Source organism: Nomascus leucogenys, chromosome 6 (genome assembly GCF_006542625.1).
Source record: "Nomascus leucogenys isolate Asia chromosome 6, Asia_NLE_v1, whole genome shotgun sequence".
Taxonomy (NCBI): domain Eukaryota; kingdom Metazoa; phylum Chordata; class Mammalia; order Primates; family Hylobatidae; genus Nomascus; species Nomascus leucogenys.
The window spans coordinates 96,799,707-96,826,879 of NC_044386.1; the positions used below are offsets into that span (position 1 = coordinate 96,799,707).

The window sequence follows — 27,173 nt, forward strand, 5'->3', positions numbered from 1 at the left end:
GACAACACGGTGAAACCCTGTCTCTATTAAAAATACAAAAATTAGCCAGGCATCGTGGCACACACCTGTAATCCCAGCTACTGGGGAGGCTGAGGTAGGAGAACTGCTTGAACTCGGGAGGCAGAGGTTGTGGTAAGCCAAGATGGTGCCACTGCACTCCAGCTTGGGTGAAAGAGACTCCAACTCAAAGAAAAAAATGAGTGATGAAAATATTCCAAAATTAGACTGTGGTGATGGTTGCACATCTCTGTAAATACAGTAAAAACTATCGAATTTTAAACTTTAAATGGGTGGAATTTATGGCATGGGAATTATTTCTCAATAAAGATATAATATGAATACACGATGTTAGTGTTCATATCATATCTAGACCACTATTGCTCTGTAAATGAGTTTGTAAAATAATCCTTAAGGAATGTAGATATTGAAGGACTCAGAGTAGTAGACTGACAGGCTGACATTTTTTTAAAGAAAAAAATAATCTGTTGACAATGATAAAAATGGCTGACAGAGCAGTCAGACTCAAGGTGGAAAGACCAGACGAGAGACTTACAACAGTGTATTTGGAAAAATTTTAACAAGAAGAGGACGAGCCAAGACAGGTAAGAAACGGGAAAAGGCTATGATCCTACCTTTAGAGTGGAATGCTATCTATAGAAGCTTTCTATATAAGGGAAGCTTTCTATAGAAGCCAATATTAACCTATATCCTTATTACAGAGGCTCCCAAACAGGGAACTACAGAAAGTCATCAAGTCCAAGAGAGCAGAGTGGTAGAAAGCTCTTAATAACTGGCCCATTAAAATAGCAGTTGTTTCAATCTATGATTTAACTAATGGAAGACTTGTCTTCAAAAATATTAGATTATAATGCCAATATATTCTCAAGTGTATCAGAGAATAGTAGTATGAATTTCATCTTTGAGTATTAAAGATAAAGAAAAAATTCACTCAAAAGTATTTTATCACTAGAACAAGTTTCATTTATTTCAAATGTCTTATAAACATGCTTAAAAGTAAGCATACTATATACGTAGTTTTATAAGTTTCCCATTAAAACACTCAGAGGAAAAGATATTTTATATTGCCTTAAATTTTTTCAGAAACAATTCTTTCTCATTATAAAATACATATTAAAAGGCAAATGCATTCATAAATTATCTCACCTTTGGTTTTTAGATAAACCACAAAGAAATGTCTACAGCGTAAGTTCCAGTTTGGGCCGATACCTGAATTGTAAAAAACAAACAGAAAAAGACATGGTCAATATGGTTGAATCTGAGTATGGAATTTAATTATTTCAATAGAACCCTAACTTGATCATTTACCCCCTAAATTTTTATGTTCAAGCTGTTCTTTAGATATCTATAGAATGTCAAGAATTAACAAATTCTCCTGGACTTTCTATTGCCTTTGATTAATGTTGGTATTTCTTGAAATCAAAAGAATATCAAAACAGGCCGGGCACGGTGGCTCATGCCTGTAATCTCAGCACTTTGGGAGGCCGAGGTGGATGGGTCACCTGAGGTCAGGTGTTTGAGAGCAACCTGGCCAATGTGGCGAAACGCTGTCTCTACTAAAAATACAAAAAAATTAGCCAGACGTGGTGGTGTGTGCCTGTAGTCCCAGCTACTAGGGAGGCTAAGGCAGGAGAATCGCTTGAACCTGGGAGGCGGAGGTTGCAGTGAACCAAGGTCATAAGGTCATGCCACTGCACTGCAGCATGGGCGATAGAGCAAGACTCCATCTCAAAAAAAAAAAAAAAAGATATCAAAACGTTCTACATAAACTGGAGAAAAAAATCAATCTCCTTCATAAACTCAATTCTTCAAAAGAAAGTATTTTCTAAAGTTTGCACTCCCTATATTAGGACTGCCCATCCTCATAGAAAATACAGAATTTAAAAATCTGGAAATGTAAAAGTAAATCAATAGCACATGTTTATAAAACCTAAGCAAATAAGTAAATTAAATAAAACCAATGTCTAATAAGTATGAAAAATGGAAAAAATGTTCTCTACATCAGCAAAGAAAATAAAATTAAAATGAGATATCATCTTTGATCAATGAAATTATAATTGTTTTAAAAATAAGATTATAGTCATTGGCACCCTTCCAGTTCTTCTCCTTACCAGACTCATGGTAAGATTGCACCTCACTGCCCTCTTTCAACTTAGGTGTAGAAACATGACTTGCTTTAGCCACTGAAATGTACATAGATGTGACGTTACACATTTCTAAGTGTAAGCTTTAAGACCAACTACACAATTTACAGACCTCCTAGCTACTACAGTCATTATGGAGTTCACTAAATGTCTCTGAAGAGAAGAAAACAACCCTGCTGACATGTATTAGACATGTAACATGAGCAAGAAATAAACTTTGTTGTATTACGCAACTGAGATTTTTAGGACTGTTTGTTACTACAGCACAATCTAGGCTATACTGACAGCTACAAGTGATAATGTAATAATGTAATATAACAGGCATTTTTGTACACTATTCATAGGAATTTAAATTGTTAAATTTGTTTTTGTTTTTTGGGTTTTTTTGAGACAGGATCTCACTCTGTCACCTAGGCTGGAGTACAGTGGTGTGACCACAGCTCACTGCAACCTAGACCTCCCAGGCTCGAGTGATCCTTCCACCTCAGCATCCTGAGTAGCTGGGACTACACAAGTGCCCACCACCAAGCCCTGCTAATTTTTGTATTTTTTGTAGAGTTGGGGTTTTGCCATGTTGTCCACCCAGACTGGTCTTGAACTACTGGGCTCAAGCAATCCACATGCCTCAGCCTCCCAAAGTGCTGGGATTACAGGCATGATCCACACGCCCAGCAATTGGTAAAATCTTTCTGGAATCCCAGCACTTTGGGAGGCCAAGGCGGGTGGATCATGAGGTCAGGAGATGGAGACCATCCTGGCCAACGGTGAACCCCGTCTCTACTAAAATACAAAAAATTAGCCGGGTGTGGTGGTGTGCACCTGTAATCCCATCTACTCAGGAGGCTGAGGCAGGGGAATCGCTTGAACCCGGGAGGCAGAGATTGCAGTGGGCCGAGATCGCGCCACTGTACTCCAGCCTGGCGACCGGGTGAGACTCCATCTCAAAAAAGAGCTAGAAGCAAACTAAAGGTACAAATGATTTGCTAAATAAGTTAGAATATTAAGCAATCATTAAAACTGCTTATCAAAGATGCTTAATGACTAACAGAGGAAACTGTGTAAAGGGCATACATAGGAACTCTTTGTACTGTCTACTCAATTTTTTCATGTATATGATTCTAGAACAGGTAAAACTAACTAATCTCCACTGACAGAAAGTAGGTAAGTTATTGTAGGAACTAAAGGTTGTATGAAAGAATTGACTGCAAAGGGGCTTAAGAGAAGCTTTTAAGAGTGATTAAAATGTTCTATATCTTGATTATGGTGGTTGTCAACAGGATATACACATTAGTCAAAACCCCTCAAACTGTACTGTACATAAATAATTTTACTAAAGTGGATTTTAAAAGTAAAATAAAAATGCTTAATGATAGGAAAATGCTCATCTGTTGGATAATCCGAAATGTGTAATATATAAATTTGCATAGAAGAAGCTACAAATACATACAATGTTAATAGTGCTTTGATTTGCATAAATATTACATAGGTAGTTTTAATTTTTCCTTAAGTTATATACTTTCAAAATGCTCTAAGTAAGTACATATTTTTATGTTTATTTGGTGGTATTTTATTGCAAACCAGAGCTTAAGCCTAGAATAAGCTTGAGGTTTTAATAATTTATTCATTCGGTATTTATTACATGCCTCCATGTACAAACAGCATTCTAAGTGGTAGAGGGATACCTCCAAGCTTGGGTATGTTTCTCCAAGGTTCAGCTAGATGGGCCTTTCAAGTGATCACCATTGCCAGTGAATGTGGAAGCATCAACTATCATCTGTAAACCACATCTGTTTATAATCTTTACATTGGCAAATGACAGGTAAGTTGTGACTATAAAAACTGTTTGGATTCCTGATTATCTGTTTACCTAGTCTTCCTGAAAATAAGCTAAAATTTTCTACAGTGTTTAATATGTAATATATAATATATATTTAGAATGTATTCTAATGTGTGAATGTGTTTATAAGAATCTGTATTGATAACTAATCATTTAAAAATGTTATGAGTTTTGAGCACTTATTTACTTAAAAAATTAAAAGTTTTGGGCCAGGCGTGGTGGCTCATGCCTGTAATCCCAGCAATTTACCAGGCCAAGGTGGGCGGATCACCTGAGGTCAGGAGTTCCAGACCAGCCTGGCCAACATTATGGAACCCCATCTCTACAAAAATACAAAAAAAACAGCTGGGCATGATGGCAAGTGCCTGTAATCCTAGCTACTAGGGAGGCTGAGGTGGGGGAATCGCTTGAACCCAGGAGGCGGAGGTTGTAGTGAGCTGAGATCATGCCACTGTACTCCAGCCTGGGCGACAAAGCAAGATGCAATCTCCAAATAAAAAAAAAAAAAGAGTTAAAGGTTTTACCACTATAAAAACTGCTTGAGAGTTTAAAACTCTAAGAAATTGTAGACAAATATAAGTGAAACATAGAAAGCAATAAGTATGACAATGAAGACAAAGCATTAAGCAAAGAGGAAGAAGTGTTTGATTAATCAAATAGAAATAGTGGATACATATCATTAACAAATTGTAATCAACAAGTAAAAATATAGTGAGAAAATATTTGTTTCGTGTTCAGCAGTGAGTGTAGCAATTCAAGATACTGGGGACAAGGGATTATGACTATATGCAGGGGACTATATGCACTAACTTCTCATATGGAAAAATCTGAGATAACTACTCCATTATAGGGAATACACATGAAGCAAAAGAGAAAGAACACATATAGAAGAATCTAATCCAGAAATGATTTTAAACCGGTGATCACTGAAATTAAATCACTATGTTTAATTATAACTATACAATATGTTGCTTTCTCAAGTTTGACATTTGCATCTACATGTTGTATTCAAAAAGTATAAAACTTCATAATTTACAATAAAATACAAATAAAATGCACTATTTATACTAATAACCATTAAGAAGTACTAAAACAATGTGTGCTAATCAGGTTACAGCTAGTAAAGATGAGTAAAATAGTCTTGGACATTAAGGATACAACACAGAAAATATTTGTATGTGAATCACAGTACAGATAGTAAAGACGAATAGACTCAGACACCAGGAAGTTTTCATAGCACTTAGAAAGATAGCACAAACCCAACACTCTCCTCCAACTCTCCACTGAGCCTTTCCTACACACAACTAATTAACTAAAAGTGAAGTGCTGATGACCTCCATATTTTACTAATTCAGCATCAAAGATCATTTCCTATTCTCCCCACTTCATCTCCCCACTTCATCTCCCTCTACTCTACTTACATATTGTCTAAACCAAGCATATTAATCTACTAGCATTCCTGAAAAAGCATCTGTTTTGTCCTATGGACCTTGGTCTATGTGGTTTCTCTCCTATGGACATGACTTCCTTTCTCCACCTATCCAAATTCCTTCCATCCTTCCTGGCCCAATTTGACATCCATGATACCTTTGGAAAGCTTATAATCCAATAGGAAACATAGCTCAGGTACACACAAAAAAATTTTTAAAATCTTGAAAGGTGGAATAAATAAAATGTTATAAAATTCCAACAAGCAAAATGTCACCTCAGGGGAAAATGTTTAGGTACCACCTTGGAAAAGTCTTTGAGTAAGATATGAAAAAGAGCAGAGAAGAAAAAGGGACATTCTAGGCAGTGGAAATGAGCAAAGGTACAAAATGGATAATTTCTTATAGTAGTGCTTCTCATCTTTTGGTTTCCCTAGATTTGCCTCTAACAAAGTGATGACACAGAGAATGCCCTCAATTTCTAAAGTCCCTTGCCTACTCATAATTTTGAATGTTACCAAAACCCACAGATTTAATAGCTAATCAGGTAATCAAAATTCAATGTAGACAGTCTATTTCTGCATATGTCTTCAGATAACTTTTGTGAACATAAAAATCCAACATATCGAGCCAGGCACGGTGACTCATGCCTGTAATCTCAACATTTTGGGAGGCTGAAGCAGGTGGATAATGAGGTCAGGAGATAGAGACCATCCTGGCCAAAATGGTGAAATCCCATCTCTACTAAAATACAAAAAATTAATCAGGTGTGGTGGCCCACGCCTGTAGTCCCAGCTACTCAGGAGGCTGAGGTAGGAGAATCGCTTGAACCCAGGAGGCGGAGGTTGCAGTGAGCTGAGATCGCGCCACTGCACTCCAGCCTGGCAACAGAGCAAGACTCCGTCTCAAAAAAAAAAAGAAAGAAAGAAAGAAAGAAAAATCCAACACATCTACAAAATCAAATATAAATTTTGTGACTTTAAGGCTGAATTACATTATTTTCATACCATTAATCAAACCAAAAGGGCTGAAAGTAAAAACTTCATTATTTTGGTTTCCTTTTTACCAAGTAATTTTATTCTATGGATTGCAACCTTTCACATTCTGGTTCACTCCAAACCTAGGGCCTAGTGGATGCTACCTAAATACCTGTTGAATTAATAATATTGGAACATAAGATATATTTCACTGAAAATATTCCTTCAATTATGCAGTATAATAGAAAGTAGAGAGAAGATAAGAACATTAATTGAAAGTGTTGTAAAAGTGAAGCCATCAAAAAACTTAAAACAATTATTTCAAAACCATCTTTGAAGCAAATAATCTATTCACATGTAACTCAGATCTTTATTGTAGCCTTTGTTGTAACACTACACACATACCACCACCACCACCACCATCATCATGACATTTTTTTCTAAATACAGCTTGAAGGAGGAAACCATATAATTTGATTAACAGAAGCTGGGCGCAGTGGCTCACGCCTGCAATCCTAGCACTTTGGGAGGCCAAGGCAGGAGGATCACTTGAGGTCCACCGTTCAAGACCAGCCTGGCCAACATGATGAAACGCTGTCTCTACTAAAAATACAAAAATTAGCCAGGCACAGTGGCACACACCTGTAATTGCAGCTACTCGGGAAGCTGAGACAGGAGAATCGCTTGAAGGAGGTGGAGGTTGCAGTGACCTGAGATCATGCCACTGCACTCCAGCCCGGGAGACAGAGCAAGACTCTGTTCCAAAAAAATAAAACTAAAAACAAAACAGAAAACAGCCACTTATTCATCTTTGTATTTCACGTAATTCCTGGCACATAATGGGTGCTTTAAAATCACTCATTGAGTTGAACAGTCATAGAGAAAACGTTTTCTCTGCTCTCCATGACTTCACTATATTTCAAAGATATAAGGCATCAACTCTGGCAATAAAAGCAGAACTTACACTACTATGAAAGCCTGGACTTATTTCAAGAGTTCTCTGATACGAGAAGAGATATCCAACAGATGTTTTCCCTAATTACACAAGTATAAGAAGATGCATTGCTCCACTGCTGTCGATTTGCTATATTTAGAAGGCTCTGAATTGAATTATTCAAGCATGTACAAATATAACCTTAAAGGGGTCCACATACTTGCTCCTGACAATCTGGATACAAAAGCTGCCATTCAGATAAAAGATGACAGGCAACAAGAATCTGACAGGCCAGCAATTTACTGCATTTTCTGCATATTTGAATTTGTAGGCCTCCATAGCCATTAAGCAAAATTAGTTTCATGATGTCAGCCAAAAAGCCTCATGGGCAGCAGTTTTATATCATTAAAAAAACTACCATCCTCAATTTGTTTGAATCTGTGTTTGCTCATTAGAAGCCTCTCAATGAATCAGAAGCAAGGGTTTAATCGCACTCTTGCTCTATGAATGTTTAGTATAGCCCTGAACTATAACAAATTCCTATTCTACCTTTCCCTGTATCTAAAATAGTTTAGATACAGTTGAAGAACCTAAGTATCAGACAGGCTAGCAGTTCTCAACTGATATGGTTTGGATCTGTGTCCCTGCCCAAATCTCGTGTCAGACTGTAATCCCCAATGTTGGAGGTGGGGCCGGGTGGGAGGTGATTGGATCATGGGGGCAGTTTCTAATGGTTTAGCACCATCCCCCTAGTACTATTCTCATGATAGAGTTCTCACAAGATCTGGTTGTTTAAAAGTGTGTAGCACCTTCCTCCTCTCTTTCTCTCTTTATGCCTGCTTCCCCTGGCCTTCCGCCATGATTGTAAGTTTCCTGAGGCCTCCCCAGAACCCTAGCAGATGGCCAGCTTCCTATACAACCTGAGGAACCATGAGCCAATTAAACCTCTTTTCTTTATAAATTACCCAGTCCAGGTATTTCTTTATAGCAGTGCAAGAATGAACTAATACATCTATCAAAAATGGAGCAATTTCGAAACTATAAATGTGATCTTAATATGTATTTATCCAATTTAAAAAGCAAGTGTCAGAGAAAAACTTCATCCTCTCCTGCTCCTAACTGTTGATCTCTGAATCCACTATGCTCTCTTATGCCCCTATGCCTTTGAAATTGTTATTTTCCCCTTTGCTTATTTAGAATCTCCTCCTTAAACCTGTCTGGCAAGTTTCTACTCATTATGGAAGTCTTCCCTGGTTTTCCCAAAAAAGATGCATGCAATCTTCCCCTATGCACGTTTGATATACTTACATAAGTAACTCTCAAACTATATTATAACTGTCTGTTATGGTTAGAGAACAGTAAGCTCTCGACGGGCAATGACTGAACACCTCTTGGCAGAACTAATATTGAACTGGTACAAACCAACAGAGCCTGAAGGGTTGTACTTAAGTACTGAAATACTTCTGTAACATAGTCTGGTAAAGTATCACTGCCTCAAACTCCACCAGTCCTAAGGTGCCTACTGATGGCCCAATCTCCCCACCACCACTACAACCCAGCAGGTAAAACAAGAAAGCCTGACACAGCATAAAGGATGAAGGGGTTCTTCAAGACCCTGATCCAGTGCTACAGCCATCTTAACTGGTTGGTGCCTATTTTGTACTTACTGGTAAATACTTTAAATATCACTCCTGCGTCTTCCTAGCCAAAGCACAGGACACTGCCTAGCTTATCAGGCTTCTAATTCTTTGGCAAAATAATAAATGAAGACATACCAGGTCTATCAATGGCCCAGGGTCAATGGGCATGCTGTCAAAACTATGCAGACAATGATTAGTGATCAGACTGGCAAGAAAAATTCAGATACTAAAGTACTAGAGAGGAAAATGGTCAAGTCTGTCTATTCTCTGTGTTTGCCTTCAGCATTTGATAAAATAAATGCTTATCTTGATAATGTGCAAAAAAATCTTCAATGTGATACTTTATAGAGAATATAATTCAAGTATTTTTAATGTTTTTAAATAAAGTTTAAAAGCAAAGTTTCTATAAAGTAAGTCTCCATAACATACCACAAACAGTGATCATTAAACTCTAATCAGTGTCTTGGATAGGAACACAAGTATCACTAAAGGAAGAGCACAGTGATTAATTCAAATGGAAAGGAAAAGGCAAGAATGAGAAGAGTCAGTTAATTATAAATGGCATGTCTAATCAGAGATTTTGCTAGGGGCTTCAGATACTTCTAATTAGTTTTACTTGGTATATTAATTATAAATAGAATACCATGAGAGAATTTTCTAATCACAGAAATGTACCTAGAATGTAAAATCAGAGTTTAAGTTATCTTTATAATTTGATAATTAAATGTTCAATAATGTATAATTATTTTGAAAGTCATCAATAAAATATATATCACACTAAAATCAAGTTACTCAGAATATTGCTAAGGTGGTGACAGAGTCTTTAAAACATCCATAGGGGAGCAAGTGTGTAGCTGAAGGAAGGACGAATATGTAGCTTCAATAATAAGAATTTTGAACTTATAAATGGTGACATAACAATGTTTTTAGGCGCCTTCCTTTCTGGTAAATACTTTAAATATCACTTTTTAATACTTCAAAATTTCCTGGTAGAAAAATTGTCTTTTATTCACGCTGTAGGCAGTTTCAGAGGGCCATATGATTAAAATGTTAAAAATAAAGATGGAAGGGATAAATAGCAAGAGAAGCTAATTTCAACACTATCTCATTAAGATCAATCTTTAAAACAAAAACAAAACCCTGCTGTGCTATATACTATATTAATGAAAAATTCTACAAGGTGACAAAATCTCAAACAGGAAGCATAATGTGTTTACTAAGGACAAATTAAGAAAAACCATTCTGATTTTTTGGTATTTGTATTAAAGTAAAAACTTAGAAAAGAGGAGAAAAATTAAAGGCCATGATGTATTTCAACTTTAAGAAAAGCTTTTAAAGTCTCACTAATCTTAAATTAAAACAATCAGGTAAATTATTTTGGTTATTAGCACTAACATGAATTTAAGCAGAAAATATATACAAAGAAAATGTAAGTAATAGTTACAGTATCTACCATTTATTGAACACCTATATACTATCCCAGGCAGAATGCAAGGTGCTTTACCTAAATTGTTAATTTTCACAACCATCTAACTTGGCAGATACTATCATCCCTACCTTACTGATGATGAATTGATATTAAAAATAATCTCGCCACAGTCAGCTAGTAAGTGGCAAAGATTCAAACTCATAGTTGACTACCCAATGGCCTCTGTGCTGGCCACTACACCCCACTAACTGACCAGATGGCCTCAATGTAGTTAAAGTAAGCCAATGTAGCACTGAAGTTCCATGGTGTATTAGCTGTACTAGATGGATGAAGTTAAGGCTTCAATCTACTATTCCAATGAATGTGACTATCTGAATATCTAAGGAAAACAATATAATTTAGTAATTATAGTTCTGACCCTGATTTGGGAAATCAAGGATGTAGCCAGTTGGCTTAAGAGCTGTCACAAAATTCTATTTTCACTAACCTCACTTTGTTCCAAATGATCAAAAAATTAAGCACTTAGATCCACAAGTAAAAGGATTCAATCGGGACCGATATAAGTTAAAAATAAATGTAATAATAGACCAGGCGTGGTGGCTCACGCCTGTAATCCCAGCACTTTGGGAGGCCAAGGCGGGCAGATCACGAGGTCAGGAGATCGAGACCATCCTGGCTAACACGGTGAAACCCTGTCTCTACTAAAAAATACAAAAAAATTAGCCGGGGGCAGTGGCACACACCTGTAGTCCCAGCTACTCGGGAGGCTGAGGCAGGAGAATGGCGGGAACCCGGGAGGTGGAGCTTGCAGTGAGCTGAGATCACGCCACTGCACTCCAGCCTGGGAGACAGAGCAAGACTCCATCTCAAAAATACATAAATAAATAAATAAATGTAATAATAAAAATAAATGAGTTTCATTAACAGAATGTATTTAAAAAAACCTTTCTCCAACTTTTGTGAACACATATAACAAAAAAGAAAATGTACAGTTCACTTAAAAAAATCAGGCAACTTGAAACTCTTCTGAATAAATGAGCATGAATAAAAAAATTACCACATACCTAACAAAGGCACACAACAAACATTTAACAAACAAGTTAATGACTTAGCTAAATGAAGATTAAAAAGTGAAAATGGGGAAAAAAAGGAAAATTAAGGGAAGAGTTGATCTTTCTCCAAGTTCCTTCTCACATAAATACTACCTGCTCTATATTTCCCAGGAAGTTGGTCAAGGGGGGAAAAAAAAAGTACCTGCTCTTGAGGTTCTTTACTAAAATCAGTCCTTCAGAATATACCTACCCTGGCAGAATTCTCCTCCTCATATTGTGGCTAAGGAAATATCACCTGTCTCCTAAGAGAAGGTCTAACATCCAAAATAATATCCTTCCTTGTCCTAAACAGCCTCTTTCTGGAAACATTTTCAATCCCTCTACATCCCATAGCATATTTAGAAGATACACTTTTCTGGTTTTCTAAATTGAATATTATTTATTATTTAATCAGCATAATGAAAAATTTAAAGAGTGGTCTATGATATATAGAAACTCTGACACAATAAGGATATTTTATAGTGCAAATATAATTCTCATTTTAAAAACACAGGCATCCTTCAGAAAGATTGTTCCATTTGAAAAGAATTTTTTAAGGCTTTTTTATGTAAGCTATTTTCTACTTTTTTATTTGAAAGAAACCATGCCTTTAACAAAAACTGTATTACAGTTACACATCTCTTACCAACAGGGATACATTCTGAGAAATTCATCATTAGGTGATCATTGTGCAAACATCGTAGACTGTATTTACACAAACCTATATAGTATAGCCTACTATACCCATAGGCTATTTAATATAGCCTATGGCTCCTAGACTACAAACCTGTACAGCATGTTACTATATTGAATACTGTAGGCAATAACAATGGTATTGGTGTATCTAAATACAGATAAGGGGCTGGGGGCAGTGGCTCAGGCTTGTAATCCCAACACTTTGGGAGACCAAGGTGAGAGGATCACTTGAGCCCTGTTTGAGACCAACCTAGGCAACATAAGGAGACCCCATCTCTACAAACATGTTTTAAAAATTAGCAGCCGGGCGCAGTGGCTCACGCTTGTAATCCCAGCACTTTGGGAGGCCGAGGCGGGGGGATCACGAGGTCAGGAGATCGAGACCACGGTGAAACCCCGTCTCTACTAAAAAATACAAAAAAAATTAGCTGGGCGTGGTGGCGGGCGCCTGTAGTCCCAGCTACAAGGAGAGGCTGAGGCAGGAGAATGGCGTGAACCCAGGAGGTGGAGCTTGCAGTGAGCCGAGATTGCGCCACTGCACTCCAGCCTGGGCGACAGAGCAAGACTCCGTCTCAAAAAAAAAAAAAAAAATTAGCTGGGCGTGGTAGCACATGCCTGTGGTCCCAGCTGCTCAGGAGGCTGAGGTGGGAGGATTGCTTAAGCCAGAAAGGTGGAGCCTGCAGTAGGCAGTGATTGAGCCACTGCATTCCAGCCTGGGCAACAGAGTGAGACTCTGTCTCAAAAAATAAAATAAAACACAATTACAGATAAACATAGACAAGGTATAGGAAAAATACAATGTTATATATACTTTTTTTTTTTTTTTTTTTTGAGATGGAGTCTCACTCTGTTGCCCAAACTGGAGTACAATGGCACAATCTCAGCTCACTGCAACCTCCAGCTCACTGCAACCTCCGCCTCCCAGGTTCAAGCGATTCTCCTGCCTCAGCCTTCCAAGTAGCTGGGACTACAGGTGCGCACCATCACACCTGGCTAATTTTTGTATTTTTAGTAGAGATGGGGTTTTACCATGTTGGCCAGGCTAGTCTCAAACTCTTGACCTCAGGTGATCCGCCCACTTTGGCCTCCCAAAGTGCTGGGATTACAGGCATGAGCCACCATGCCAGGCCAACAATGTTATACTCTTATGTGGTCCTCGTTGACCAAAACTTTGTCATTCCATGCATAACTGTATTTACAACTCTTACCTGGTTAGTGCCTGGAATAACTTCCTGAATCTCATCTACTATATCACCTGCTGATTCAAAAATCACCTCAGAGCCCAACTCCTTTACTTCACCTAATAAAACTTACTGAGCTTGGACATGTAAAAACTACATGTGGTATATTTTCTTCTAGTGCAACAATGCCTATGAGACTGGGCAAGTTGAGACCAAGAGTGATCTCTCCCCTTCATACCAAACAACTAGCCTATCATTTGAATATGCTATTATTTTACACATGAGTTTAAAAAGAAAACTATGCCTATCACATTTCCTAAAACTGTACGTTTCTAAGGACTGCACTGACTCTGTGTAACAATATTATACATATATATATCCCATAAAAATAAAGCAAGCAAGCATTTTGTAATTCTTTTTTTTTTGCATTTTGTAATTCTTATTTCACCTGTAAAAAGGCCAACCACATAACAATTTTACGAAGCATCTCATTTCTTTAGTAAACTACTGAAAGATCATCTCACTCTCTTTGACATACATGGACAGTGGAAGTCATAAGCAAAAGCTAAATGAAATGATCCTCAAAAATTGCTTCTTACAGAGTACGGAAGTCAATAGTCTAACTGCCAGGAATCTTGCTATTTCAAGGTATTATTTACATATTACAAATTATATTTAATTAGAGTTTTTGTTCTATTTTAAAGGTATTGGAAAATAAAGTATTTCCCTTTGCTGACATACTAACACATTTTTAACTCTACTATATACTAAAACTTTATAACATTTTATGTCTTAGTGGTTTTTGGAAGGTCAATACCATTGCATACTTATATGCTGAAATAAATCCTTTTAAAAATCACATTGTCAAATCTCTTTGGCTTCAGAAAACAGACATGTCAAAAACTCAACTGGAAAGCAAATAAATCACAATAACTTTGAAGTGTTATTAAATAATCCTGAAGACAAAATCTGAGTCAAACTATAAAAAGGCCCTCAATCTCTGCTACCAAGAATTGTGTTGGATTCATTCATATATCACTTATAGAAAAGAAGTAATCAGCATGTCCTTAGCCAAGCACAAACATGTTTGTTGAGATGGACTGTGTAAGTCCAAGGATTTTGCTCGCCACCCCCATATTTCCTTGGTCTACAAGAAACAACTGTAGTTCAGCTGAGACTGTCTTTAACTGGTTTGTTTTTAAAGAGCTATATCTGCTGAAATGAGATTGCCTAAAAGCACTGCAATCCTCTCCAGTGGGATTACAAGTTATATTGGTAATAAATGTGTTCAGTTAGGTAACAAGAAAGAAGAAAAAGGCAACATACAAATAGTGCTGAAAATCGGAGGTTATACATTTTCTCCAATGAAATAAAAGTATTTGAATACCATACATTTCAAATAGAAACTAAAAACTCTGGGGATGTCCACAGCAAGACCTTCCCATAAGGAGCAAAATTATCTAGCAGTCCTTCTAAGAGGAACCTGAATTAGCATTCTCTATTGAACTAAAAAGTCATAACAGAATGTGAGTCACTTTTGAAGAGCTCATTGAAGAATAAAATGAGACTTTAAGTCTTTAAAGAAACTATCTAGAAATATATACAATCCTAAGTTGAATACAATGTAACAGAAATAATACTTATCAAACACCCTCATACTTACAATTCTATACTCTCTGGGAAGAATGGTATACGTGGAGGGAAGCCATTTTCTAGCTGGACATACTAGGCTAGGGTTCCCGACATCCAATATATACAGATTCAGGGGTTTGCTGCAAATATTCTAGAAGTGTATATCTAGAGTAAGAACTGTTCACTGCCAACCCAAGGGCCCATCCAACATTAGACCGCACCAATAGGGACCCTTAAGAGGATTGGTTAGGTCCAGGACCTTCATAAGAGATCTAATTAGCTTTAGAAAAGGGGCCAGAAACTCTTATAACAGGAAACTTTTCCGTTTACAGCAGGACTTGCCTACAAGATACCAAGACTAAATGCCGTTTCACTAGAATGGGACTTATTTCAACAAATCATATACAGATTTATGAACTCATGCCATCCTATCCAAAATGCTGGCTTTCAATCCTTAATTTGGATAATTACCCTAACCCTACCCTAACCCCTGCTCTTTTCTAGTACTAAAATCCAGACTTTTCTTCCTCAACAATTACTCAGTAAATTTCTTTACTATATTTCCTTATCTGGCAAATGTAAAATCCTTACTATATTTCCTTACCTGGCAAATAAATAAACTCAGCTTTGTTTTGTCTTGTTTTTTTAGCTCCATTGGTCTTTCTTATATTCTTTGACATACTGATTTTCAAGAATATTTTCATTCCTTTTCTTCCACCAAAAGCAAATCAATACTGGCCTGGGAGCTAGAATCAGTCAATAGCATGACCTGCCCTGGTAATCAATAATACAGGCTGGTTATGTAATAATACAGGCTGATGGTTAGGTCATGCCATTGGTGTACCTGAAAATCTGCCAGATAATTAGAATCACCCTTTCAGCAAAAACAGCAACTCTCTGAGTACTCTAGTGGTACTGATCAGTGCAGTTTTGGAAGGCTGGACATAACTGATCTTTAAAGGCAAGATCCCTTTTTATTCCTCTTTCTGCTTATTATGTACATGGTCCACTGTCAAAGATATATGAAAAAATCAGTTTTTTGAATTTTTTGAGACAGGTTCTTACTCTACTACCCAGCCTAGAATGCAGTGGCATGATCACAGCTCACTGCAGCCTCGACCTCCCAGGCTCAAGTGATCCTCCCACCTCAGCCTCCCAAGTAGCTGGGACCACAGGCATGCACCACTATGCCCGGTTAATTTTTGTACTTTGTGTAGAGATGGGGCTTCACTATATTGCCCAGGCTGGTTTTGAACTCCTGGGCTCAAGTGATCCACCTACCTCAGCCTCCCAAATTGCAAGGACTACAGAAGTGAGCCACCATGCCTGGCCAAAAATCAGTTATTATGCAACAACTATTTGCTTGACAAGCATCCCCCTCTCTCCCAAATGGCAGAGTAAGTGTTGCTGGAAACCCTGGTATGCCACTTTCATCAACCCAAAACTATCTACATTTAATACACAATCTTTTAGGAGGGACTTATTTCTTAGGTAATTTCAGAGTGAAGTATATAACTGCCAGGTAAAATAAGTTTTATTTAGACAATATGAGCTAATAATATGATTTGCCTTATTAGGTCAGCCTTGGCTCCCCAGCACTTCCCAAACCCTGCTCTCCCTCTTCACAGAGAATATCCCAGAGGCTCTGTGGAACCCAAACAGCAAAATGCTATTATGGAGTTTTAAATAACAGAGTAACATGCTAAAAATCGTGTTTTAAGATTAATAACCTGAAAAGCTAATCTAGGACTACAGTTGGGAGACAATGGAAGCAAGGAAACCAACTCAGCATGACATAATTGATCTTTAAAGAATACAGCAATGGCCAGATGCAGTGATATGTACTTGTAGTTCAAGTTACGTGGGAGACTGAGGCGAAAGCACTGCTTGAGGCCAGGAGTTAATGGCTGTAGTGTACTATGATGGGGCCTGTGAATAGCCACTGCACTTCAGTTTGGGCAACATAGTGAGACCCTGTCTCTTAAAAAAAAATTTTTTTTTCTTTAAAAGAACAAAGCAATGGCTCTAAGAACAGTAAAGAACTGAATCTGACATTACCAACAAACTTTATCTTTTCTATTACAGATTCAATTCACTGAGTAAACAGAAAGGTTCACTTGTAAGTCATAGAGTCATTTTTATCCATCCAGGTTACAGAGTGCTGAAATTCAACCACCAGAAAACCATCCTTTTCAATTACAACACTCTACTCTCCCAACATTTTCTCCAAAAACATTCTAGAAGGAGCAATTTCAGAAGTACTCATTTAGCCATTATTGCTGCTTTGATGGGAATTAGCTTGCCTGCTTGCCTTCTCCAGACACTCTCACCTCTACCCCAACCCCAAAGCACACCATAATATCCCCAAAAGCCACCTTGATAAAAAGGGATAGGGCAAAAACAAAAATCTAAGAACCTAATTGTATCTGAACTGGAAGTGGGACTAAAAGAAATGAGATGCTTTGCCAAAATTTGGAATAAAACCAGAGTTAAGCTTTTAAAATTCTAAGGTCAGGGTTTTAAGATAACCTTCATATTTTCTCTGCCTTTGGATACAATATACCAAAAAACAAAAATCCTTGTAAAATTAAAATTCACAAAAAGTTTCAAGCTAGACTCCATCCATGTCGCGCGCTCTCTCTCTCTCTCTCTCACTCTCACTCATACCCTCCCTCCCGCCTCTCTATCTATCTCTATCTCTACCTTTAACTTTAGTGGGGCAAGAGTGGTTAATAGAAACAGCTAATAAATCAAAGAGCTTCCTTCAGGGATGCCCCGCCACCATCAGGGCAAAGTTCTGACTTGACAGCCTGGTAACATAAGGCCCCTAATATTTGACACCCAACAGTCCTTCCCAATCTCATCCTTCACCATACTACTTTCCATTTCCTCATTCACCAATCATTTCTACTGAATGTCTATAGATCCTCAGTCTTTAATGTTGTCTAATACTTCCATACCTTGGCTCATTCTTTCACCTTGTCTAATACTCTTTCGCCTTGTCTGTGTGGCTATGTGAGGCTTGAGTTCTTCTCTTAGAAATATTTCCTGACATCCTTCTTCTTGGGCCCTTCAATACACCCCTCCCTAACCCACACCAAATCTGCATTAGGCTCCCTCCTTCATGCATACCTCTATCAAACTTCTTAGAGGGTACTGTCAATTCCAAAACTAGGGAATGCCTGCCACATTACAGGTACTAAAATGGTCATTAGTTTCCAGTTCTGTGTTCCTCCTAGAGCAGAGTCATTTTGCTTTCTCTTCTTTTTCTTCTATTTTGTCTAAGAATCCTCAGTATTCTTCCTATTAACTTGACAGTTTTATGCACATTTGGAATATGGCTATTAGCTTTTTAAAGGGGAATCCAAATGAAATTAAATACACAAGGAAGTTTTTCCATACCAGGCTCAATGAATCAATCTGACCCCAAAAATGAACTTTTATGAATATTCAGACTACTACTAAAACAAAGGAAAAAATAACTTTTCTTAAAATGTTTATTGATCTACTTTGAAAATGTATTAATACATCAGCTTCTGAATGATCAAAATGTTGAAATATGAAATCAGTTTATATCACCTTTTTTTTTTTTTTTTTTGACACGAAGTCTTGCTCTATTGCCCAGGCTGGAGTGCAAGTGGTGCGAGCTTGACTCACTGCAACCTCCGTTGCCTGAGTTCAAGCAAGTCTCCTGTCTCAGCCTCCCGAGTAGCTGGGATTACAGGCTCCCGCCACCGCGTCCAGCTAATTTTTGTATTTTTAGTAGAGATGGGGTTTCAACATATTGGTTAGGCTGGTCTCAAACTCCTGACCTCAGGTGATCCACCCGTCTCAGCCTCCCAAAGTGCTGGGATTACAGACATGAGCTACTGTGCCCAGTCGGTTTATATCATTATTTTAAATAGAGAATAATATCCACACTGCAATAGGAAATCTGCCTTGAGAAGAAACATCAGAGTTAAAACTTCCAACATCTGACTCCATGTTCCTTTGATCTTTTTAGGTAGGATAACTGTTAAAGGATACATAAAAATGTGATAACCCTACTTGTCAGAACTCTGTTCAAAATCTTCCTACTAGGGATTCAGATTGGGGACTGCATGACATCCTTATGCTATCAGTGTGAAAAACAAAAAGAAAGCTTTGAGCAAAAACACTACCCAAAGCTATACCCAGTTACAGCCTCAAACTGGCATCACTCCCATATACAACATCATTTTTATAATACTTACTAGATTTAGGAATTCTACCAAATTAATGGTTCTCATAAAAGCAAAGAAATGTGATCTAATATAAAATACTCATGTGGGTCTTGCTTTGCTTTTTAGAATGACTTTGGTCAATCTAACCTTTTCTATTTCTTAAGTTCTAAGATGTAGCAATTATAAAGTCACTATTTTAAAATGTTTTCTAAGCTACCTGGTGCACCTTAACTCAGTTACTCTCTCTAGCTCTAAAAATCAAACTACCCGTTCATGGAAACATACTTAGGATTAAACACTGTAAAATACAGATTGCAAATAAAAACACCAGTCAACTTGAATCAAAAGATTAAACTCCAACGAAATGATTTACAATTATACCTCAATAATAAAAATGTAAGTGAATTCAATACTAATTGTAATACAGTGGGGTTTCCCTTATTTACTTGAGGGAGGGTATGGAATGTAGAAAATAAATTAGGTATTCTGAAGATCAGAGTGAAACAAAACATAACCTAGCTAGATCTGAAATTTAGTGCAAAAAAAAAAAACAAGCTCACAAACTATTATATTTTTGTCCTTTACCTTTACTCCTTCCCTGCTGCCAGCCACCTGTTTTAGATATTCTCATGCAGAGAAAATAGCAACAATGCCATTTTCCTTCCAAATGCAATCAGGTTTTGGCAAACTTCAGTCAGTATGTCAGTTAAAAACAGAAACAACCCAAAATGTGATTTGGCAAATAACTACTTAAGTATTGAGTAGTTCCTCCCTTGAATGGTACTGTACTTTCCATTTATCATTTTTAAATGTACAAAGAAAACTGAAAATCTGCACATGTAGCTGGACAAGTAATAGTTTCCAAATTAATAACACATTATGCATTACTCTATTAAGCATACATTAACAGCAAAATTATGCCATTTTGGAAACATAACTCCTTGTGAGAGTGGTCCTTACTGTTGTGGTATTTCAAACCACTGCTTTTATTTTTATATAAACCTTATTGACTCCTTTATAAGTTAGTATTCAAATTTGCCAGAAGCTTAAACAACTGTTTTCATCAACATGTGTACCAACTGCCTTCCCTTGGCCCTCCACCAGATCCATTTAGGATTCTCAAACTAAGCCTGCCTAAATAAAGTTTCATTTTAATAGTCACACCCATTCGGTTACAAGCTGCCTATGGCTGCTTTTGCTCTATGTCAACAGAGTTGAGTAGTTGTGACAGATCATCTGGCTCTAAGGAAAAAGTCTGCCAGCCCAGGACTTTTTACAAATAAACTTGATAAAATCCCCTCACTACTGTCTTCACTGTTCATCTATGAAATGAAGGTGAAAGAGTGCTTACAGAATTTCTCAGAGCATATGCAATTAACTTTTTAATATTTATACTACTTGGAACCCATGTATAAGATACTTTCCTGAAATACTGAGTTGATTCAGCAACTCGGGTGAACCTAAAATCTTTTCAGATTCAAAATGTAAAATGCCTACACCCAAAACCACACTAATTACTATTACTCAGCAATAAGTGTAACACTGTCATAAGGAAGTTGAGTAATGACAGAAGCCTATTTGTCTGTCATTATTTCTGCTAAATAATTTTCAAGTAAAAATAAAAAAACAAAAATGGTTAGAGGTGGTTAAAACAAATGTACTTTAAAGTTTTGCAAATAGAAGACAATTGTTTTATTTTCAATGATGCTGTTTCACTCTAAAGCCATTCTAAAATTTTCCAGCAAAAAATAAAAGGACTAAACTTCAGATTAAAATGTCAGATAGCTAAATATTAAATATCTGAGGAATAAAGGGAGCTATGAGGATGTTCTGGTTGTTAACTTCATTGTAATTATTTTGTGTATTACAATTTTCACTCTGTAAAGGTAAGGACATAGATATGGCAAAGCAGTCTTTTTTCTAACCCAGCCCAGATACTTCAAGACCACTTATAAGGAAGGCTATCTGGGGACTGGGTGCCAAGCCTGCCTCATTCTGTAGAGAAGATGAACAAAAGGAAGTCACACTGTATGAAAATAATTCATGGAAAACTCTGAAGTCTGAAAGGCACATTTCTTTTTTTTTTTTTTGAGACACAGTCTCGCTCTGTCACCCAGGCTGGAGTGCAGTGGTGCAATCTCAGCTCACTGCAAGCTCCGCCTCCTGGGTTCATGCCATTCTCCTGCCTCAGCTTCCCCGAGTAGCTGGGACTACAGGCGCCCGCCACCACGCCCAGCTAATTTTTTGTATTTTTAGTAGAGACGGGGTTTCACTGTGTTAGCCAGGATGGTCTCGATCTCCTGACCTCGTGATCCGCCCGCCTCTGCCTCCCAAAGTGCTGGGATTACAGGCGTGGGCCACAGCGCCCGGCCTGAAAGGCACATTTCTAAAGAAGAGTCACATCATTTTATCATGGTGATTAAGAGAGGCACTTATTTAGATGCCACCTGAGCCTTTGGTCTTCTAACACCAACTGCCTCCTGACTAGTTAAAAGCATTGAGAATTTCCAAAGGACCAGGCTTAGGGCAGAATATATGAAGAAGGAAGGAGCCTTAGTTTTAGAATGAGTCAGATAAACCTGGTTTGAATCTAGCACCCATTTTATACGTGACCTTGGGCCAATTATTTAGCCTCTCTGAATCTTGGTCTCTTCATGAGGATAAAAATGGTACTATTTTCATAGAACTGCTATGAGGATTAACGGAGCTATTATAGGAGGCACTGATTCCTGGAATGTAAAAATAATTAATAACAGCGGCTAAACATATATAGAACTAAAGGCCAGGCATATATTCCTCAGCATTTATTCCTCAGAAAATCTATTTAGTAGGTATTATAACTTGTCCAAAGTCACAAAACAAGCAAGTTGCAGAACCAGATGTGGACCCACGAAGTACGCCTCCAACGTCTTTGTTCTTAATTACCTCTTATACTGAAGTTATTATTAGAATGAGCATCCCAAGTATTCTTAAGAATGACTCTATGTACAACAAAGTATGGGAAGCCTTCTTCATCAATATTTGAATTTTCATAGATTTCTAGTTTGGAAACAATCCTGCTTTGTTGTTAAAATGCAGTTGGTAGCACAAAGCTATTAACATTATGGTCATAAATTCAATATCTGTTTAGGTCACTTAATTACAATCAGAGGGAAAAAATTTTCCAAAACCCCAATCCGTTTAGGCTGGCTTTCTTCATACCCATCAGAACAAGGACTACATTAAAAAAATAGAAAGGGCTATGGAACAAACACCTCTTCATGAGGAGCTCAGAAGGGATTCTGGTGGCATCATAAAATGAGAGACGCAGAGAGAGAAGGGCCCTTGATTTAACTCCTTTATTTTACAGAGTGAGAAATGAAGCCAAGAGAGAAGTGTTGCTTTCCCCATGTCCCACAGTTGGTTATCCATCACATCAGACCATGTGCAAGATCTTCCCACGACACCACTATGTCTAGATTCCTACTGAACTGCAAACTCATGCCTCGTTAATACCTCAATCGACAGGCATGCATAGCTGGCTGCTGCACAACAGAAATATATTGGAAATCAGCAGATGGAGAGGGATCCTCTTACCAAAGATCTTTAAGGAATTTCTCTAATACAATTATTGTGTATCCATAATAAAAAAAAAATCTATTTAAACAAGACATAGTAAACTTGTTAACTCAATAAAATGCAGACATATAAGTTTGTAAACATTCCTAATACACTTCTGAACTATTTCTGTGTTCTCAACATAGAATAAGTCTCCAACAGAAATTATCTCCCTCCTTCTAGAATTTCTCACAAGAAAACTCCCATTAAGGCCTGATTACAATCTTGATAATCTTTTCTACAAAAACACTTGCTCCCTTAAATTAACAAATTATTAAATTCTCTCTTCCTGGAAACAAACACATCAATAGACTTTTAAAATGGTAAGTTATCTGATGCTTTACTCTCTTCAAAGACTGGCTGTTCACTGCCTAGGTGTAAATATAATTAGCCTGCTCCTAAAATAATTTTGTAGGGTAAGAATTCCCTCATACTAGGTTACAAATATTTGTCTTTATGCATATCTTAACTTTTGTTTAAGACAAAACAGATGGATTGTTGTTCAAATTCAAAACAATCACATAAGGAAAGTGATTTGCTAACAGTTGATGTTTTCAACTCCTTTTATGACAACCCTAACTAATGTGTACGATCTCCTCTCTTAGCAGAACAGAGAATTACATCTCCAATAGAGAAGTAGCTCTCCAGTGACATTCCTAAGCAGCCAAACTAAGATTACATAACTAAATTAAGCAAAAATGAAAAAGCATTACCCAGGAAAATGTGTTACAAAATTACTTGAGGAAGTTATGAGAATTCCCAAAAAACAAGCAATAATTATCTTTTCCTCTATAGCAAAAAAAATTAAAAATTAAAAATAAATAAAATAGTGACAGTGAAGGGAAAGGAACAAGCTCTATATTCCAAAGGAAGAACTACCAGACTTCGTTAGATATAAAGATAAAGCACTCAATGAATAAAAAGTGACCTCAGCATTTTGGTATCTGGCCAAGTATGTGGATGGCAGCCTTCTTGACAAACCCATAAGTCAGAGGAGAGTTGGTTGGTAAGGAGGGGAGGCAGGGCCAGTTGTATCCTGTTGAAGTGAATGTTAGCAAGTGGGTATACTTAGTATGTTCTAAGTATATATAGCTGAAATTAGCTGGGTGTGGTGGTGTGCACCTGTGGTCCCAGCTACTTGTGGGGCTTGAGGCAGGAGGATCGCTTGAGCCCAGAAGGTAAAAGCTGCAGTAAGTCATGATAGCATCACTACACTCCAGCCTGGGCAACAGAGCAAGATCCTGTCTAAAAAAAATAAAAACAACTTGAAAAGTATATGCAGCTGGATCATGCGTAAATTGAAGGTACAAAACTTGAGCCTCTTGTAGAAGTTTAAACATGTGAAAATGTTTAATTACCAATGTGGGCTTCATAGGTAAAAGGTAAAGCCTCAGAGTGACAGATACGACATGCTAACATGCAGCTAATGAAATTTGTATCGGAACTTTTAGTGTATTACAACACTTCCTCAGATAGTTGCAGTAGCTATTCAGTGTCTGCCTCCTTTTCCCCTGCTTAAACACTCCAAATAAAAGAAGACTCATATTGGCATCTCATTTACAGAAAAATATAATTTAATACTATGGCAACTAACTCAGGAAATATTAACTCCAGAATGCTTACCTGAATCTTCTCTCCGTGTATCAAATAATACATGCAATTTGCCTTCTCTGAACCATATCTTCACATAGCTATCACTTAGAACATATATCTTCAACATTTCATGTTGATCATTGTTTTCTGTTAAATATACATAATGTTTCCATTTCTACATTTTCCTTTCAACTGCTAATATTCTCTTCATCCTCTCTTCTATAGTTTCAAGTTTGAATTCTGGGTCTCCAAGTTAAAACTTCACACTACAAAAAAAAAAATACTCCATCAAACAGGCCTTATATAAATTGTTTACCAGAGATACTTCAATAAATTTGTTTCCATCCTGTCTTTTATGTTCCACATTTATTAACTTAACTTTCTTCATACCTTCTTTCTGCCTGTCTACCTTCTTTTGCTTATTCTTTTTTTTGAGATAGGGTCTTGCTCTGTCGCCCAGGCTGGAGTGCAGTGGTGCTATCTTGGCTCACTGCAACCTCTGCTTCCCGGTCTTAAACGATCCTCCTACCTCAGCCTCAGCTAGGACTACAGACATGCACCACCAACTTTGGCTAATTTTTAAATTTTTTGTAGACACAGGTTTCACTATATTGCCTAGGCTGATCTCGAACTCCTGGGCTTAAGGTGATTCTCCTGTCTTGGTCTCCCAAAGTGTTGGGATTACAGGCATGAACCACTGCATCCATTCTCTTTTTTTAGTTCTATCATTTACAAGTTTTTATAGGAAAAATTTTGACCCTAATTTTGGGATTCAGCTTTCGAATTCTGAGCAAAAAGGAAAAAGCTGTAGAGTGAATCAACCCTGCGTGTCACTAGACAGGTGTGCAACCTTAGGCAAATTATTTGACCTTTCTGAGCCTTGCTTTCCTAATTTGTAAATGGCAGATAATACCATCTCTCATGGAGGGATGTTTTGCAAGTCAAAGAAAAAGAAACGTAACAAAGCTAGGATGATAACTTGTGGTTATACATGAAATTTTATAGGTTATTATGAAAGTAATTATCTTAGAGGCCATTTCAGAACTTTGCTACCAAATGTACTGGATGCACTTCCTAATTCTGTCTTCAATTCAAGGACAGAGTACAAATTAGATTACTGCAGTTTTACTGGAGGAGGCATCAAGGGGTATATGTAATAGAAATCTAGGTTACTACCTTTGGGTAGAAAGGCTGGAATACAAACACGGGAAAGCCAAATCTCAAGGTTTGCTATGTTCCACCATCCCTGTATACCCTAGAAGGTAGTAAAATCTTGACTGCAATTGGAAGGTTTACAGTGTATTTCAAGCAGGGAACTGCTACATTGCATTTAGACTCACAATTCCAAGCAGAAATGGGATTAGTGTAGTCTGTATTTCATTGCTGATTTGAAACAGAATGATGATAATGGATATATTAACTTTACAACTAATATTACATGCCACGTACTATGTTAAGTGTTTTGTATTCATCATTAATCCTCACAACAACCCTATGAAGTGGATACTTTTATCCCATTTGACAAATGAAAGAAAACTGAAGCTTGGGAGAGCTGGGATTCAAATCCAGATAACAGTAAAAATTTCAAAACAGTGAAAATTTCAATAACACAGCAACAAGTTATGTGCTGACAGTAAGATACCAACATTTCAGCAGTCAGAGCTATTTGAGTATCTGTGTGGGAAGTGGAGCATCATATTCACCTAACTGTATAAGTAAAAGCAGGAAAGAGGAAGAAGAAAAAGAAAGCATTACATCCAGAGTAGCAATTCTGGAATTTTCAAATATTAAAAATCATGACACTGTCAAATTGAGCATAGCCTGCTTTGAGGATAATTAGGGCTTTCCAGAGCTAAAGTTCTCCACCTGCTTTCTACCTGACACATGGTGATGGATGACAGCATTAGAAGCTGATGTTATGTGCTATCATATGCTCAACACACTTCCATGGGCACAGGTAGGCCTCATTAAAATTCCCAGAACATCAGCTGTACCTCTGTGGCTTCTCATCTTCCTCAGGAAAGCATATTAGAAGGAAAATGAGTAAAAGAGGTATGAATTTTCTCTGTATCAAATATGTACATGTAATATTTACTGAAGATTGGTACTATGTGCCAGGCATGTTCTAAGCCCTTTGCCTGTATTAATCCACAAATGAGACTATAAATTAGGTACTATTTTCATTTTAAAGATGAGATAACTAAGAAACAAAATAAGTAATTTGCTGGAGATCACAAATAAGGGAAATCACAGTGCCAGGATTTCAACAAGGTGGTCTGGTTGCAGATCCCCAGCTCTTAAACAGGACAATAAACTGTCAACTTTTCCTGGGGCACAATCCAGCAGACACATGCCCTGGGAATTCCAGGAACTCCTTGCAAGATGACACAACCAAAAAGAACTTTTGCCTCTGTAGAATAAGTTCAAAGGGCTCCCTAGGACTGTGAGGGTACACTGTCCCCATCAAGATTTCAGTTTAAAGTCACAGAGACCTTGAATCCCAGCCCACAGACTTAGAAGACTCCATTTATGACTCTCCTTATTCCTGGGTAAGCTGGGCAGTAAGAATCTTCTTAGTTACCCCAGCAAATGATACTGGTTGAGGCAGCCCAGACCCGTGGTGCTACTGCTGAGCTACACAGTACCCACACAGTTTCACATAAAGAATAGGAATACAACTCCTTGCTCTGAAACATGAACTGTGCATTAAAGATTCATTCAGTCTTCTGGGTAGCACTGTTCACATACCATTCATTCAACAGTATTTACTGCAAG

At 37.4% G+C, this 27,173-nt stretch overlaps 1 protein-coding gene across 8 annotated transcripts in view; it reads right to left on the minus strand.

The window, feature by feature from the left end:
* Positions 1 to 27,173, minus strand: part of PEAK1 (pseudopodium enriched atypical kinase 1) — a 298,162-nt gene that overhangs the window by 242,257 nt on the left and 28,732 nt on the right. For 4 of the 8 annotated variants that reach the window (XM_030814847.1, XM_030814848.1, XM_030814852.1 and 1 more), the window contains exons 1-2: positions 24,429 to 24,811; positions 1,165 to 1,227 (exon numbers count right to left, since the gene is read on the minus strand). The exons of 1 other annotated variant lie outside the window; for it this stretch is intronic. The gene's annotated coding sequence lies outside the window, so the exon portion shown is untranslated. Of the gene's footprint in view, positions 1 to 1,164; positions 1,228 to 11,149; positions 11,161 to 24,428; positions 24,812 to 27,173 lie in introns of those variants that run through there. 3 more of the 8 variants (XM_030814851.1, XM_030814849.1, XM_030814853.1) reach the window with 2 other exon arrangements.